Source organism: Bombina bombina, chromosome 4 (genome assembly GCF_027579735.1).
Source record: "Bombina bombina isolate aBomBom1 chromosome 4, aBomBom1.pri, whole genome shotgun sequence".
Taxonomy (NCBI): domain Eukaryota; kingdom Metazoa; phylum Chordata; class Amphibia; order Anura; family Bombinatoridae; genus Bombina; species Bombina bombina.
The window spans coordinates 1091722504-1091740516 of NC_069502.1; the positions used below are offsets into that span (position 1 = coordinate 1091722504).

General features: G+C 40.3%; 1 protein-coding gene across 2 annotated transcripts in view; it reads right to left on the reverse strand.

Moving 5' to 3' along the window:
• The window catches only part of DYNC2LI1 (dynein cytoplasmic 2 light intermediate chain 1), a 217197-nt gene that overhangs the window by 1551 nt on the left and 197633 nt on the right, over window positions 1–18013 (reverse strand). The window lies entirely within an intron of this gene.

The window sequence follows — 18013 nt, forward strand, 5'->3', positions numbered from 1 at the left end:
TTTAAATGCTACAAAAAAAACAAAATGTATGCTTACCTGATAAATGTATTTCTTTCCAGATATGGTGAGTCCACGGCTTGAGTAATTACTGTTGGGAATATAACTCCTGGCCAGCAGGAGGAGGCAAGGAGCACCACAGTTAAACTGCTAAGTATCACTCCCTTACCCACAACCCCCAGTCATTCGACCAAATTTATCCGAAAATAAATAAATGTATCAGGTAAGCATAAATTTTGTTTTTCTTTCCTAAGATATGGTGAGTCCACGGCTTGAGTAATTACTGTTGGGAACCATTACCTAAGCTAGAGGACACGGATAAATAGGGAGGGACAAGACAGGCAGTCTTAAACAGAAGGCACCCCCGCTTGAAGAACCTTTCTCCCAAAAGAAGCCTCAACCGAGGTAAAAGTCAAATCAAATTTGGAAAAAGTATGTAAAGAAGACTAAGTTGCAGCCTTACCTTGCAATTTTTTTCCACAGAAGCTTTTTTTCCAAGAAGAGGAAACAGCTCTTATGGAATGAGCCGTAATTCTCTCAGGAGGCTGCTGTCCAGCAGTCTCATAAGCCAAACGAATTATACTTCGTAACCAAAAAGAAAGAGTAGTAGCAGTAGCTTTCTGACCTTTACGTTTCCCAGAGAAACAGACAAAGAGGGCAGAGGACTGGTGAAAATCCTTAGACGCCTGTAAGTAGAATTTAAGAGCACGTACAACATTCAAATTGTGTAACAAACATTCTTTGGAAGAAGTAGAATTAGGACACAGAGAGGGAACAATAATTTCCTGATTGATATTTCTATTAGAAACAACCTTAGGAAGGAAAATTAACTTAGTACGAAGAACCGCCTTATCGGCATGAAAAATAAGATAAGGGGAATCACACTGCAGAGCTGAGAGTTCTGAGACTCTTCGAGCAGAAGAGATAGCAACAAGAAACAAATCCTTTCAAGATAACAACTTAATGTCTATGGAATGCAATGGCTCAAACAGAGCCAGCTGTAAAACTTTAAGAAGAAGGTTAAGGCTCCAAGGAGGAGCAACAGACTTAAAGACAGGCCTGATTTTGACCAAGACCTGACAAAAAGATTGCACATCTGGCACACCGGACAAACGTTTATGTAGTAAAACTGATAAAGCAGAAATCTGACCCTTCGGGGTACTGACTGACAATCCCTTGTCCAGGCCTTCCAGAAGAAAATATAAAATTCTAGGAATTCTAATTCTACTCCAAGAGTAGCCCTTGGATTCACACCAATAAAGATATTTACGCCATATTTTATGGTAAATCTTTCTAGTAACAGGCTTGCGAGCCTGAATCATGGTCCAAGAAAAACTACGCTTAGACAAAATTAAGTGTTCAATCTCAAAGCAGTCAGCTTCAGAGAAACGAGATTTGGATGAAGGAAGGGACCCTGAATCAGGAGGTCCTTCCTCAGAGGTAGTCTCCAAGGTGGGAGAGATGACATCTCCACTAGGTCTGCAAACCAGATCCTGCAAAGCCACGCAGGGGCTATTAGAAACACTGACGCCCTCTCCTGTTTGATACGAACAATGACTCGTGGAAGGAGAGCAAACGGAGGAAACAGGTATGCCAACCTGAAAACCCAAGGAACCGCCAGAGCATCTATCAGAACGGCCTGCGGATCTCTTGACCTTGAACCGTACCTTGGAATCTTGGCGGTCTGATGGGGCGCCATCAGATCTAACTCCGGCACCCCCCATTTGAGGACTAAGCTGGAAAACACCTCCGGATGGAGTTTCCACTCCCTGGGATGAAAAGTCTGTCTGCTCAGAAAATCCGCTTCCCAGTTGTCTACTCCAGGAATGTGGATGGCAGACAGACAGCAAATGTGGGTCTCTGCCAACTGAAGAATCCGAGTAACCTCCGTCATGGCTAAGGAACCCTGAGTTCCTCCCTGGTGATTGATGTAAGCCACAGAGGTTATGTTACTGACTGGAACCTGATAAACTGGGCTAAGGACAACTAAGGCCAAGCCAATAGAGCATTGTAAATCATCCTCAACACCAAGATGTTGATGGGAAGAGCAGACTCCTCCCGAGTCCAAAGGCCCTGAGCTTTTAACGAGTTCCAGACTGCTCCCCAGCCCAGCAGGCTGGCGTCTGTGGTCACGATCACCCAGGAAGGTCTCCGAAAGCATGTGTCCTGAGACAGATGTTCCTGAGAAATCCACCATGGGAGAGAATCCCTTGACGACTGATCTAACTCTATTCTCTGAAATAGATCCGCATGGTTGCCATTCCATTGTCTGAGCATGCACAACTGGAAAGCTCTCAAATGGAATCAAGCAAAAGGAATGATGTCCATGGAAGCCACTATCAGACCGATTACCTCCATACATTGAGCCACTGAAGGATGAGCAGTAGCCTGAAGAGAGAGGCAAGAGGAAATGATTTTATTTTTCTTGACCTCTGTCAGAAAAATCTTCATCACTAGAGAATCTATTATGGTCCCTAAGAACACTACTCTTGTAGCAGGGGAAAGGGAGCTTTTTTTTCCAGATTCACATTCCATCCGTGGGAATGAAGGAAAGACAACAATATCTCTGTGTGAGATTTTGCTTGTTGAAAAGTTGGCGACTGAACCAATATGTCGTCCAGGTAGGGTGCCACAGCAATTCCACGAAAACGGACCACTGCTAAAAGAGCCCCCAGAACTTTGAAAAAATTCTGGGAGCCGTGGCTAGACCAAATGGAAATGCCACAAACTGGAAATGTTTGTCCAGAAAGGCAAATTTCAGGAATTTGTGATGGTCCCTGTGAATAGGAACATGAATATAGGCATCCTTTAGGTCTATGGTTGTCATGAACTGACCCTCTTGTACTAAAGAAAGAATGGAGCATTTTGTCTGCATCTTGAAGGATAGAACTTTGAGAAACTTGTTTAGACACTTCAAGTCTAGAATGGGACGGAACGTTCCCTCTTTTTTGGGAACCACAAATAGGTTGGAGAAGAACCCGAGATGCTGTTCCTGCACTGGAACTGTAACTATTACTCCCAGGGAGGAAATATGTTGTATACATTTCAAGAACGCCTCTCTCTTTATCTGGTCTGCAGATAATATTGAGAGAAGGAATCTGCCTCTGGGAGGAAAAGTCTTGAATTCCAATTTGTAACCCTTGGATACTATGTCCACAGTCCAGGGAACTGGGACATCTTGTATACTTGAGAGAACTGAGAAAGTCTGCCCCCAACTTGAACCGATCCCGGATCGGGGGCAAACCCTTCATGCTGATTTGGAATCAGCTGCAAGTTTCTTTGATTGTTTCCCCTTGTTCTAAGACTGATTGGGTTTCCAAGAAAACTTGGATTGTTCCTGCTTGGAAGAAGAAGGGGAAGGCTTTCCTTTAAAGTTACAAAAGGAACGAAAATTATTCTGACGAACTTTAAGCCTATTCTTCTTTTTTTGAGATAGAAAAGACCCTGTTCCACCCGGAATATCAGAGATAATTTCTGCCAAACAAGGTTTTGCCCTTGTAAGGAATCGTCAGAAGCTTGACTTTAGAGGAAACGTCCGCAGGCCAGGATTTCAACCATAATGCCCTGCGGGCTAGGAGAGCGAAACTAGAAGTTTTAGCTCCTAGTCTAACAACCTGTAAAATGGCATCTGCAATAAAGGAATTGGCCAACTTAAGAGCTTTAATCCTATCCTGAATTTCATGCAAGGAAGTGTCTACTTGAATAGAATCAGACAAGGCGTTGAAACAATAAGATGCCGCACTAGTCACGGTGGCAATACACACCGCAGGTTGCCATTGGAGACCTTGATGAATATAAATCTTTTTCAAATAAGCCTCCAGCTTCTTGTCCATTGGAGTGGAAACGGCCCCTTCAACTTTGGGTACAGTATACCAAGGGTCTTTAATGAAGTCCTCGACAGACGAGGAAAATAATCTCCCTAGCACGGTCCGGCACAGGAAAAACCCCCAAAGTGGAAGGTTTATAAAAGAAACTATTAAGTTCACTAGATTTCCTAGGAGTGACAATGACAGGGGTATCGGAGTCATCTAAAGTAGATAAAACCTCCTTTAACAATACACAGAGGTGTTAAAGCTTAAATCTGAAGGATACCACCTCAGTCTTAGAAGAAGGAATTATACTGTCTAAATCTCAGATTTCAACCTCAGAAAGTCCTGATGTATCTTCCTCATCAGACTTATGAGAAAGGGAAACTTGGGAAGCAGAACTGAGGACAGGTACCTTACTTTCTGAATTTCTAGATTGTGTTTTCCCTGTAATCTGTAAATGGCAGCTAATGCCGCAGATACCGCTGAAGATACATGGGCAGCAATTTCTGCTTTTAAATAAACTCGACTAGGAGTTATAGAGGAACCGCAGGGCACTGCATGTGACGCCATTGAGGATTGGGACGTAGCAGGAGAAAGCTGAGGTATTATTTTAACAGCATCATCCTGAGACATTAGGCTTAAAAATTTTACCTTTATTTTGCAAGGTTTTCTTGACACATGAAAAACAAAATTGCATAGAAGCTGCAATTTGTGCTTCTAAACATAATAAGCATTTCATGAGAGCAGGCTCTTGCTCCATATCAGACATGTTGTGAAACAGTAAATAAACTTGTACAGATAAGTTTCAAAGATTTTAATATTCAATTAAAATAAGCCATTATTTTTTTAAATTTTATCCCAAATTAGGATCGATCCCCAGCTAAAATTATGTGAGAAAAGTTAAGAAAAAACATTTAATAAACATCAAATAAACTTCTAAAAAAAACCTCAGGCAACCCCACACCTCAATTACTGAGTTGCCTTACTGCTACCAATTAAGACCGGATCCCCCAGAAATGGAGAAAAACAACTTTTTTCTCTGAAATGTTATGAAGTAAAGCCGGTCATGTGACCGCAACTGCCGAGCTGAAATTATTGCTGCGACACAGAGAGGCACTACTTCCTGGTACACTGAGTACAAAAAATTAGAGATAGACCGATATATCAGAGCGGCTGATTTTTAGGGCCGATATTTGGAATTTCTGAAATATCGGTATCGGTCAGCAACTTAACGATATTACCGATATGGAGCAAATCAAAAGAAATTTAGCTCTGTGTACTTCAGGGAAACTATGTAGTTTTAAGTGATACAAATCAATTATAGCACATATAAACTGGACATAGCATATAATAATAAATAGCACTGATAAGAGTCCAAGCCCAGGTGTTCCTGGGAACTCAGTTACCAACTACCATACCCCCAATGGCAGGCCTGTAGATGGACTTGCATAAACAAACATATATGATTTGTGAAATGGAAAATGTGATCTTTAAGTGGCACTTAAAGCTACATAGTTAACCTGAAGTAAACAGAGCTAAATTACTTTTAATTTGCTCATAGGGGACAGCAATACATAAAGAGCTTTGCAGTAGTGACTTAAATTTTAATTTTATATCAGTGTGCAGTTTAAAAGGGATGTATGCCATTTAATAAGTTAATTTTCAAGCACTTTATTTTTCCCATTTGTTTCCTTTTAATGTTTAAAATTTTAATAAGCATGTTCAGTTTATACCAGATTTGTGTAGAAATTGTGTTGATTTTTCAAAACTTTAAATGTCCAGAATATCGGCCCCTGTTATCGTCCTGAAAGGCAGTCAATAATCGGTATCGGCCCTGAAAAAACGATATCGGTCTATACCTTCAAGAAATAACTGGTTTTTCAAACCTGACAGTTTAAAATGTTGCAGTTTTATTTTAAAGCAAAGGGGAAATGAAAAAGCTGCTGAAATAGAAAATTCAGCCTTACTTTCAGTTTAAACTTGTATTGTTTTATCAAGTAAATATGTGTCAGAAAATAAAGCCTAATAAAAACATTTTACCCTTTCTTTTTAAAAGAGTTTAAATGTTAGTCTCACACATGCTACAGTGCCTGCTTCATACCCCAGTGTAACCCATACAACAGGATTATCTATGTCCTAATAAAAAAGCAGTGTCTTTTAATTTGTTAAAGGACCAGTCAACACATTAGATTTGCATAATCAACAAATGCAAGATAACAAGACAATGCAATAGCACTTAGTCTGAGCTTCAAATGAGTAGTAGATTTTTTTATAACAAATTTCAAAGTTATGTATATTTCCACTCCCCTTGTACCATGTGATAGCAATCAGCCAATCACAAATGCATATACGTATAGTCTGTGAATTCTTGCACATGCTCAGTGGGATCTGGTGACTCAAAAAGTGTAAATATAAAAGACTGTGTACATTTTGTTTAGTGGAAGTAAATTGGAAAGTTATTTATAATTACATGCTGTATATGAATCATGTAAATTTAATTTTACCTGAGTGTCCCTTTAAGTGCATGGTCTCCCCAACTGGAAGAAAAAGCACTTACCTGCTCCGCTGTCCGGCATGTAGACAGTTACAAGGTATGAGAAGACACAGTTCTTCACAGAGATCTTTGAAACAGAAAGAACAGAGTAGCCAACTCTGGCTTTCTAAACTAGGGCAGCAATTGTTAGAAAAATGCAGTAAGTACCTCTTTACAAGTTCCTAACTGCTTTAAAGCCACCACTACCTGACTGCAAGGAATGACGTGGAATACGGCTATACCCCAAAACTTGCTTGTAGATAAAATAAAAAAATTTCTTCAGACACCTAAACTTCACCTCCTCCATGCACCGAAGGCAATGAGAATGACTGGGGGTTGTGGGTAGCAGTTTAATTGTGGTGCTCTTTGCCTCCTCCTGCTGGCCAGAGTGATATTCCCAACAGTAATTACTCAAGCCGTGGACTCACCATATATTGGGAAAGAAAACAAACAGCTTACATACAATTATTAAAATAAAGAAAGAAACAAACAAATAAACAAAATAAAAAAAACTGCCATGACCTCTTTTTCTAGTGAATTAATTTACAACCTTTCCATATTCAAACTTCATTGCCTAATGACCTTGTTATAAGAGATAGATGATTTGGCTAGCTGTTGAAAGTCCAAAGTATCAGATATATTTGACCTTGGAAACCTTCCATCTTCCATATAATATAAAATTTAGATAAATCTTATCTTCAGAAGTGTGAAATATCCTGGCAATTCTACATTAATGTAGGCTTTTTAGCTTTTCCATGCATCTATGAAATGATATACAGGAATATTAGATATAAAAAAAAGGTTGATAGCATTCTGTGTACTTCAACATGAATGAATGATTCAGACAGAGCATGCAATATAAAAAAAAAAAGTGTCCCAACTTACCACTATTATATTTCTAATGGTATCCTTTGAGAATACCTAGGTAGCTAAGTTTCAAAGGAATTCAAATGTCTTCAGCATTACATGGCAGAAACAATGTTTGTAGCAATGTTATACATTGTTGCTAACACTGTTGCCATACAGAGCTCAAACCACAGCCACTCCTGAACCTACTTAGATATGCTTTTTAACAAAGGATACCAAGAGAACATATATTGATATGATAATAGAACTAAATTTGAAAGGCTTTTTTTTTAATCGTATGCTTTATCTGAATCATGAAAATTTAAATTTCAACTTTAAAAGGGACATAATACTCATATGCTAAATCACTTGAAACTGATGCAGCATAACTGTAAAAAGCTGACAGGAAAATCTCACCTGAGCATCTATGTAAAAAAGGAAGATATTTTACCTCACAATCTCCTCAGCTCAGCAGAGTAAGTTCTGTGTAAAAAGTTATACTTCACCTGCTCCCAGCTGCAGGTAAAAATAAAAAAAAAATGAAGAAATGAACAGCAGCCAATCAGCATCAGCAGTGCTGAGGTCATGAACTCTTACTGTGATCTCATGAGATTTGACTTAACTCTCATGAGATTTCATAGTAAGCTTCCTTTACCTGATTGGTGAAATAATATGAGAGTTCACAAGGCTCATCCCCTAAGATGTCCCAGGACAGACACACTAAAATGCTGCTTAGAAATCCTTTACAATGGGAGGTGGCTACTGAGAAACTTTTGAGGTAAAATATCTTTCTTTTTTACATAGAGATGTTAGGTGATATTTTCTAGTCAGCTTTTTACAGCTATGCTGCATCACTTTCAAGTGTTTAAACATTTGGGTATTATGGCCCTTTAAGTCTAACTTTTAAACTAACAACTATGAGATGTCAATGTATTTTTTGTATTACTGAACACTTTATACATAGAACAACAAAGAACACAAGATGCAATTATAACAAAGATAAGGAAGTGTGTAACGCCTCTAAGACCAAAAGAAATGTAACTTGGGTTTAAAATAAAAATGGGTTTAAAATATTTATTGATGTAGGTTCTCCGTACCAAGGAAGTCCTTATATAGGGAGTTCAGACAAATAAATATCTGGCATGTATTATGTAAAAGTCAAAAGTATTAGGCCTAGATTTGGAGTTTGGCGGTAGCCGTGAAAACCAGCGTTAGAGGCTCCTAACGCTGGTTTTAGGCTACCTCCGGTATTTGGAGTCACTCAAAAAAGGGTCTAACACTCACTTTTCAGCCGCGACTTTTCCATACCGCAGATCCCCTTACGTCAATTGCGTATCCTATCTTTTCAATGGGATTTTTCTAACTCCGGTATTTAGAGTCGTGTCTGAAGTGAGAGTTAGAATTCTAACGACAAAACTCCAGCCTCAGAAAAAAGTCAGTAGTTAAGTTCTTTCTGGAAAAACGCCGGTTCATAAAGCTCTTAACTACTGTACTCTAAAGTACACTAACACCCATAAACTACCTATGTACCCCTAAACCGAGGCCCCCCCACATCGCCGCCACTCGATTTAATTTTTTAACCCCTAATCTGCCGACCGCCAGCTACGTTATCCTTATGTACCCCTAATCTGCTGCCCCTAACACCGCCGACCCCTATATTATATTTATTAACCCCTAACCTGCCCCCCACAACGTCGCAGCCAGCTACCTACAATAATTAACCCCTAATCTGCCGACCGCAAAGAGCCGCCACCTACATTATAGCTATGTACCCCTAATCTGCTGCCCCTAACACCGCCGACCCCTATATTATATTTATTAACCCCTAATCTGCCCCCCACAACGTCGCCTCCACCTGCCTACACTTATTAACCCCTAATCTGCCGAGCGGACTGCACCGCTATCATAATAAAGTTATTAACCCCTAATCCGCCTCACTAACCCTATAATAAATAGTATTAACCCCTAATCTGCCCTCCCTAACATCGCCAACACCTAACTTCAAACATTAACCCCTAATCTGCCGACTGGAGCTCACCGCTATTCTAATAAATGTATTAACCCCTAAAGCTAAGTCTAACCCTAACACTAACACCCCCCTAACTTAAATATAATTTAAATCTAACGAAATAAATTAACTCTTATTAAATAAATTATTCCTATTTAAAGCTAAATACTTACCTGTAAAATAAATTCTAATATAGCTACAATATAAATTATAATTATATTATAACTATTTTAGGATTAATATTTATTTTACAGGTAACTTTGTATTTATTTTAACCAGGTACAATAGCTATTAAATAGTTAAGAACTATTTAATAGCTAAAATAGTTAAAATAATTACAAAATTACCTGTAAAATAAATCCTAACCTAAGTTACAATTAAACCTAACACTATACTATCATTAAATTAATTAAATAAAATACCTACAATTACCTACAATTAAACCTAACACTACACTATCAATACATTAATTAAATACAATACCTAAAAATAACTACAATGAAATAAACTAACTAAAGTACAAAAAATAAAAAAGAACTAAGTTACAAAAAATAAAAAAAACATAATTTATGCTTACCTGATAAATTTATTTCTCTTGTAGTGTGTTCAGTCCACGGGTCATCCATTACTTATGGGAAGGAGAATATATCCCATAAGTACACGGATGATGGGAGGGACAAGGCAGGAACATTAAACAGAAGGAACCACTGCCTGTAGAACCTTTCTCCCAAAAACAGCCTCCGAAGAAACAAAAGTGTCAAATTTGTAAAATTTGGAAAAAGTATGAAACGAAGACCAAGTTGCAGCCTTGCAAATCTGTTCAACAGAGGCCTCATTCTTAAAGGCCCAGGTGGAAGCCACAGCTCTAGTGGAATGAGCTGTAATTCTTTCAGGAGGCTGTTGTCCAGCAGTCTCATAGGCTAAACGTATTATGCTACGAAGCCAAAAAGAGAGAGAGGTAGCCGAAGCCTTTTGACCTCTCCTCTGTCCAGAGTAAACGACAAACAGAGAAGAAGTTTGCCGAAAATCTTTAGTTGCCTGTAAGTAGAACTTCAGGGCACGGACCACGTCTAGATTATGTAAAAGACGTTCCTTCTTTGAAGAAGGATTAGGACATAATGATGGATTGATTGATATTCCTGTTAGAAACAACCTTAGGTAAAAACCCAGGTTTAGTACGCAGGACTACCTTGTCTGAATGAAAGATCAGATAAGGGGAATCGCAATTTAAGGCAGATAACTCAGAGACTCTTCGAGCCGAGGAAATAGCCATCAAAAACAGAACTTTCCAAGATAAAAGTTTAATATCAATGGAATGAAGGGGTTCAAACGGAACACCCTGAAGAACTTTAAGAACCAAGTTTAAGCTCCAAGGAGGAGCAACAGTTTTAAACACAGGCTTAATTCTAGTCAAAGCCTGACAAAAGGCCTGGACGTCTGGATTCTCTGCCAGACGCTTGTGTAAAAGAATAGACAGAGCAGAAATCTGTCCCTTTAGTGAACTAGCGGATAAGCCCTTTTCTAAACCCTCTTGTAGAAAGGACAATATCCTAGGAATCCTAACCCTACTCCATGAGTAACTCTTGGATTCACACCAATATAAATATTTACGCCATATTTTATGGTAAATTTTTCTGGTAACAGGTTTCCGATCCTGTATTAATGTATCAATAACCGAATCCGAAAACCCACGCTTTGATAGAATCAAGCGTTCAATTTCCAAGCAGTCAGCCTCAGAGAAATTAGGTTTGGATGGTTGAAAGGACCCTGAATTAGAAGGTCCTGCCTCAGGGGTAGAGACCATGGTGGACAAGACGACATGTCCACTAGGTCTGCATACCAGGTCCTGCGTGGCCACGCAGGCGCTATCAGAATCATAGATGCTCTCTCCTGTTTGATCCTGGCAATCAGTCGAGGTAGCAACGGAAAAGGTGGAAACACATAAGCTATGTTGAAAACCCAAGGGGCTGCTAGTGCATCTACCAGCACCGCACCCGGGTCCCTGGACCTGGATCCGTAACAAGGAAGCTTGGCGTTCTGGCGAGATGCCATGAGATCCAGATCCGGTTTGCCCCAACGATGAATCAGTTGAGCAAATACCTCCGGGTGAAGTTCCCACTCCCCCGGATGAAAAGTCTGGCGACTTAGAAAATCCGCCTCCCAGTTCTCCACGCCTGGGATGTAAATCGCTGACAGGTGGCAAGAGTGAGACTCTGCCCAGCGAATTATCTTCGAGACTTCCAACATCGCTAGGGAACTCCTGGTTCCCCCTTGATGATTGATGTAAGCCACAGTCGTGATGTTGTCCGACTGAAATCTGATGAACCTCAGTGTTGCTAACTGAGGCCAAGCTAGAAGAGCATTGAATATTGCTCTTAATTCTAGAATGTTTATCGGGAGGAGTTTCTCCTCCTGAGTCCACGATCCCTGAGCCTTAAGGGAGTTCCAGACTGCTCCCCAGCCTAGTAGGGTGGCATCTGTTGTTACAATCGTCCAATCTGGTCTGCGAAAAGTCATTCCTTTGGACAGATGAACCCGTGATAACCACCAGAGAAGAGAATCTCTGGTCTTCTGGTCCAGATTTATCAAAGGGGACAGATTTGAGTAATCCCCGTTCCATTGACTTAGCATGCATAGTTGCAGCGGTCTGAGATGTAGGCGCGCAAATGGCACTATGTCCATTGCCGCGACCATTAAGTCAATTACTTCCATGCACTGAGCTACTGATGGGCTTGGAATGGAGTGAAGGACACGGCAAGCATTGAGAATCTTTAATAACCTGGACTCCGTCAGGTAAATCTTCATCTCTACAGAATCTATAAGAGTCCCTAGAAAAGGGACCCTTGTGAGTGGTAACAGAGAACTCTTTTCCACGTTCACTTTCCACCCATGCGACCTCAGAAATGCTAGAACTATCTCTGTAGGAGCCTTTGCATTTTGAAAACTTGACGCTTGTATCAGAATGTCGTCTCGGTACGGAGCCACCGCTATGCCTCGTGGTCTTAGTACCGCCAGAAGTGAGCCCAGAACCTTTGTAAAAATTCTCGGGGCCGTAGCCAACCCGAAGGGAAGAGCTACAAACTGGTAATGCCTGTCTAGAAAGGCAAACCTTAGGTACCGATAATGATCTCTGTGAATCGGTATGTGAAGGTAGGCATCCTTTAAGTCCACTGTGGTCATATATTGACCCTCTTGGATCATGGGTAGGATGGTCCGAATGGTTTCCATCTTGAACGATGGAACCCTTAGGAATTTGTTTAAGATCTTTAAGTCTAAGATTGGTCTGAAGGTTCCCTCTTTTTTGGGAACCACAAACAGATTTGAATAAAACCCTTGCCCCTGTTCCGTTCGCGGAACTGGGTGGATCACTCCCATCACTAAGAGGTCTTGTACACATTGTAGAAATGCCTCTTTCTTTACTAGGTTTGTTGATAACCTTGACAGATGGAACCTCCCTTGTGGAGGAGAAGTTTTGAAATCCAGAAGGTATCCCTGAGATATAATCTCCAACGTCCAGGGATCCTGTACATCTCTTGCCCAAGCCTGGGCGAAGAGAGAAAGTCTGCCCCCCACTAGATCCGTCTCCGGAAAGGGGGCCCTGTCTTCATGCTGTCTTAGGGGCGGAAGTAGGCTTTCTGGCCTGCTTGCCCTTGTTCCATGACTGGTTGCCTTTCCAACCCTGTCTGTAACGAGCAGAAGTTCCTTCCTGTTTTGGAGCGGAGGAAGTTGATGCTGCTCCTGCCTTGAAAGTACGAAAGGCACGAAAATTAGACAGTTTGGCCTTTGATTTGGCCCTGTCCTGAGGAAGGGTGTGGCCCTTACCTCCAGTAATATCAGCAATAATTTCCTTCAATCCGGGCCTGAATAAGGTCTGCCCTTTGAAAGGAATGTTCAGTAGTTTAGACTTAGAAGTTACATCTGCTGACCAGGATTTAAGCCATAGCGCTCTGCGCGCCTGTATGGCGAATCCGGAATTCTTAGCCGTAAGTTTGGTTAAATGCACTACGGCATCCGAAACAAACGCATTAGCCAGCTTAAGGGTTCTAAGCTTGCTCAAAGACTCATCCAATGGTGCTGTGCGAATCGCCTCTTCCAGAGACTCAAACCAGAATGCCGCTGCAGCAGTGACAGGCGCAATGCATGCAAGAGGCTGTAATATAAAACCTTGTTGAACAAACATTTTCTTAAGGTAACCCTCTAATTTTTTATCCATTGGATCTGAGAAAGCACAGCTATCCTCCACCGGGATAGTGGTACGCTTGGCTAAAGTAGAAACTGCTCCCTCCACCTTAGGGACCGTCTGCCATAAATCTCGTGTGGTGGCGTCTATAGGGAACATTTTTCTAAATATCGGAGGAGGGGAAAAAGGCACACCGGGTCTATCCCACTCCTTGCTAATAATCTCTGTAAGCCTCTTTGGTATAGGAAAAACGTCAGTACACACCGGTACCGCATAGTATTTATCCAGCCTACATAATTTCTCTGGGATTGCCACCGTGTCACAATCATTCAGAGCCGCTAACACCTCCCCTAGCAACACGCGGAGGTTCTCAAGCTTAAATTTAAAATTTGAAATTTCTGAATCCGGTCTCCCCGAATCAGAACCGTCACCCACAGAATGAAGCTCTCCGTCCTCATGTTCTGCAAATTGTGACGCAGTATCAGACATGGCTCTCGTGTCATCGGCGCGCTCTGTCCTTAACCCAGAGCTGTCGCGCTTGCCTCTTAACTCGGGCATATTGTATAATACTTCTTTCATAACATTAGCCATATCATGTAAAGTGATTTGTAAGGGCCTTGATGTACTTGGCGCCTCAATCTCACGCACCTCCCGAGCGGGAGACGAAGGTACTGACACGTGAGGAGAGTTAGACGGCATAACTTCCCCCTCGTTGTCTGGGGATAATTTCTTTATCGGTACAGATTGACTTTTATTCAAAGTAATATCAATACAATTGGTACACATATTTATATTGGGCTCCACATCGGCTTTTAAACATAATGAACAAGCAGATTCCTCTGTATCAGACATGTTTAAACAGACTAGCAATGAAGCTAGCAAGCTTGGAAATTACTTTCAATAAGTTTACAAGCAATATAAAAAAACGCTGCAGCGCTTTTTTAAAAACACAGTTGAATAACAAAGAACTAATTCAGTTATAGTCAACCATTCTTTAAATGTATTAATTAGCAGAGGATTGCACCCATTAGCAAAAGGATGATTAACCCCTCAGTACCCAAAAAAACGGATATCAAATTAAGATTTAACGTTTTTATCACAGTCAAACACACTGTCACAGGTCTGCTGTGACTGATTACCTCCCTCAAAAACGAATTTTGAAGACCCCTGAGCTCTCTAGAGACGTCCTGGATCAAGGAGGAAGAAGCAGGAAGACTGTGCTAGAATTTTAACTGCGCAACAAGGCGCTAAAAAAGGCCCCTCCCACTCATTTACAACCGTGGGAGACCTGATATAACGGTTTCTATGCAGAAATATACGTTAGCCATGTGGAAAAAAAGAGAAAAAATTCATGCCCAAAAGGATTTATCACCAAAGTACCTCACAAAACGAATAACATGCCAGTAACGTTTTAAAAACAAACTTCTTTTAATGTCATGCAAAGTTATCACTAAGCCTGCTACCAGTCGCTTCCACTGCAGATAAGGCTTAAGCATTATTTCAGTATTAACAGTATTTTCTCAGTCAAATTCTAGTCCCTAGAAAATAACTCTACTGTGCATACATTTATCAGCCTGATACCAGTCACTACTACTGCATTTAAGGCTGTACTTACATCATACGGGTAACAGCAGTGTTTTCTTAGTCAATTCCATTCCCAGAAAATATTGTACTGCACATACCTCATTTGCGGGGGACCTCGCATGCTATTCCCATGTCCTGAAGTTACCCCACTCCTCAGAATGTCGAGAACAGCCAGTGGATCTTAGTTACGCCTGCTAAGATCATAGAAAACGCAGGCAGTTTCTTCTTCCAAATACTGCCTGAGATAGAAAAACAGCACACTCCGGTGCCATTTAAAATAACAAACTTTTGATTGAAGAATAATTAAGTAAAAACTCCAACTCCTCCCGTGACCTCCTTCTTTGTTGAGGGTTGCAAGAGAATGACTGGATATGACATGTGAGGGGAGGAGCTATATAGCAGCTCTGCTTGGGTGATCCTCTTGCAACTTCCTGTTGGGAAGGAGAATATATCCCATAAGTAATGGATGACCCGTGGACTGAACACACTTAACAAGAGAAATATTTACAAACATAAGAAAAATCTTACAACAATTTTAAACTAACTACACCTACTCTAAGCCCCCTAATAAAATAACAAAGCCCCCCAAAATAAAAAATGCCCTACCCTATTCTAAATTACTAAAGTTCAAAGCTCTTTTACCTTACAAGCCCTGAACAGGGCCCTTTGCGGGGCATGCCCCAAAGAATTCAGCTCTTTTGCCTGTAAAAAAAAACCATACAATACCCCCCCCCCAACATTACAACCTACCACCCACATACCCCTAATCTAACCCAAACCCCCCTTAAATAAACCTAACACTAAGCCCCTGAAGATCTTCCTACCTTGTCTTCACCTCACCGGGTATCACACATCGGAACAGCCAATAGAATGCGAGCTCAATCTGATTGGCTGATTGGGGCTTTGTTATTTTATTAGGGGGCTTAGAGTAGGTGTAATTAGTTTAAAATTGTTGTAAGATTTTCCTTATGTTTGTAAATATTTTTTTATTTTTTGTAACTTAGTTCTTTTTTATTTTTTGTACTTTAGTTAGTTTATTTCATTGTAGTTATTTGTAGATATTGTATTTAATTAATGTATTGATAGTGTAGTGTTAGGTTTAATTGTAGGTAATTGTAGATATTTTATTTAATTAATTTAATGATAGTGTAGTGTTAGGTTTAATTGTAACTTAGGTTAGGATTTATTTTACAGGTAATTTTGTTATTATTTTAACTAGGTAACTATTAAATAGTTATTAACTATTTAATAGCTATTGTACCTGGTTAAAATAATTACAAAGTTACCTGTAAAATAAATATTAATCCTAAAATAGCTATAATATAATTATAATTTATATTGTAGCTATATTAGGATTTATTTTACAAGTAAGTATTTAGCTTTAAATAGGAATAATTTATTTAATAAGAGATAATTAATTTCATTAGATTAAAATTATATTTAATTTAGGGGGGTGTTAGTGTTAGGGTTAGACTTAGCTTTAGGGGTTAATACATTTATTAGAATAGCGGTAAGCTCCAGTCGGCAGATTAGGGGTTAATAATTGAAGTTAGGTGTCGGCGATGTTAGGGAGGGCAGATTAGGGGTTAATACTATTTATTATAGGGTTAGTGAGGCGGATTAGGGGTTAATAACTTTATTATAGTAGCGCTCAGGTCTGGTCGGCAGATTAGGGGTTAATAAGTGTAGGCAGGTGGAGGCAACGTTGAGGGGGGCAGATTAGGGGTTAATAAATATAATATAGGGGTCGGCGGTGTTAGGGGCAGCAGATTAGGGGTACATAGGGATAATGTAAGTAGCGGCGGTTTACGGAGCGGCAGATTAGGGGTTAATAATAATATGCAGGGGTCAGCAATAGCGGGGGCGGCAGAATAGGGGTTAATAAGTGTAAGGTTAGGGGTGTTTAGACTCTGGGTACATGTTAGAGTGTTAGGTGCAGACGTAGGAAGTGTTTCCCCATAGGAAACAATGGTGCTGCGTTAGGAGCTGAACGCGGCTTTTTTGCAGGTGTTAGGTTTTTTTTCAGCTCAAACAGCCCCATTGTTTCCTATGGGGGAATCGTGCACGAGCACGTTTTTGAGGCTGGCCGTGTCCGTAAGCAACTCTGGCATCGTTAAATATGCTCTACGCTCCTTTTTGGAGCCTAACGCAGCCTTTATGTGGACTCTCAATACCAGAGTTATTTTTATGGTGCGGCCAGAAAAAAGCCAGCGTTAGCTACGCGGGTCCTTACCGACAAAACTCTAAATCTAGCCGTTAGTCTCTAATTATGAGGCTGGATTCCAATACGGTTAGTGTTTGTACTTATCTTATCCCTCTTATCCATTAAGATTTATTTGAACAGACAGTCTACTCCAGAATTGTTATTGTTTAAAAATATAGATAATCACTTTATTACCCATTCCTCTATTTTGCATAACTAACAGTTATATTAATATACTTTTTACCTCTGTGATTACCTTGTATCTAAGCCTCTGCAGACTGCCCCCTTATTTCAGTTCTTTTGACAGACTTGAATTAGCTAATCAGTGCCCTATCATTTGTAACTTTACGGGCGTGGTCGCAATGTTATCTGTATGTCACACAAGAACTAAAGCCCTCTAGCTGTGAAAAACTGCCAAATGCATTGAAATAAGGGGTGGCCTTTAAGGGCCTAGAAATTAGCATATGAGCCTACCTAGGTTTCGCTTTCAACAAAGAATACCTAGAGTACAAAGCAAATTTGATTATAAAAGTGAATTAGAAAGTTGTTTAAAATTGCATTCCCTATCTGAATCATGAAAGTTTGATTTTGACTAGACTGTCCCTTTAACTTTCTATGCAACAAAACAGTTAAAAGCTTTTGGTTTTAATCTGTCATTTTAAGCACTCTTTCACCGAGATTACGAGTTTTGCGGTAACAGGGGTGCGTTGCTAACAAGCCTTTTTTTTAACGCTCCCTTAAGACAACGCTGGTATTACAGGTATTTTTAAACCCGGCGTTAGCCGCAAAAAGGTGAGCGTAGAGCAAAATTTAGCTCCACATCTCACCTTAATACCAGCGCTGCTTACAGTAG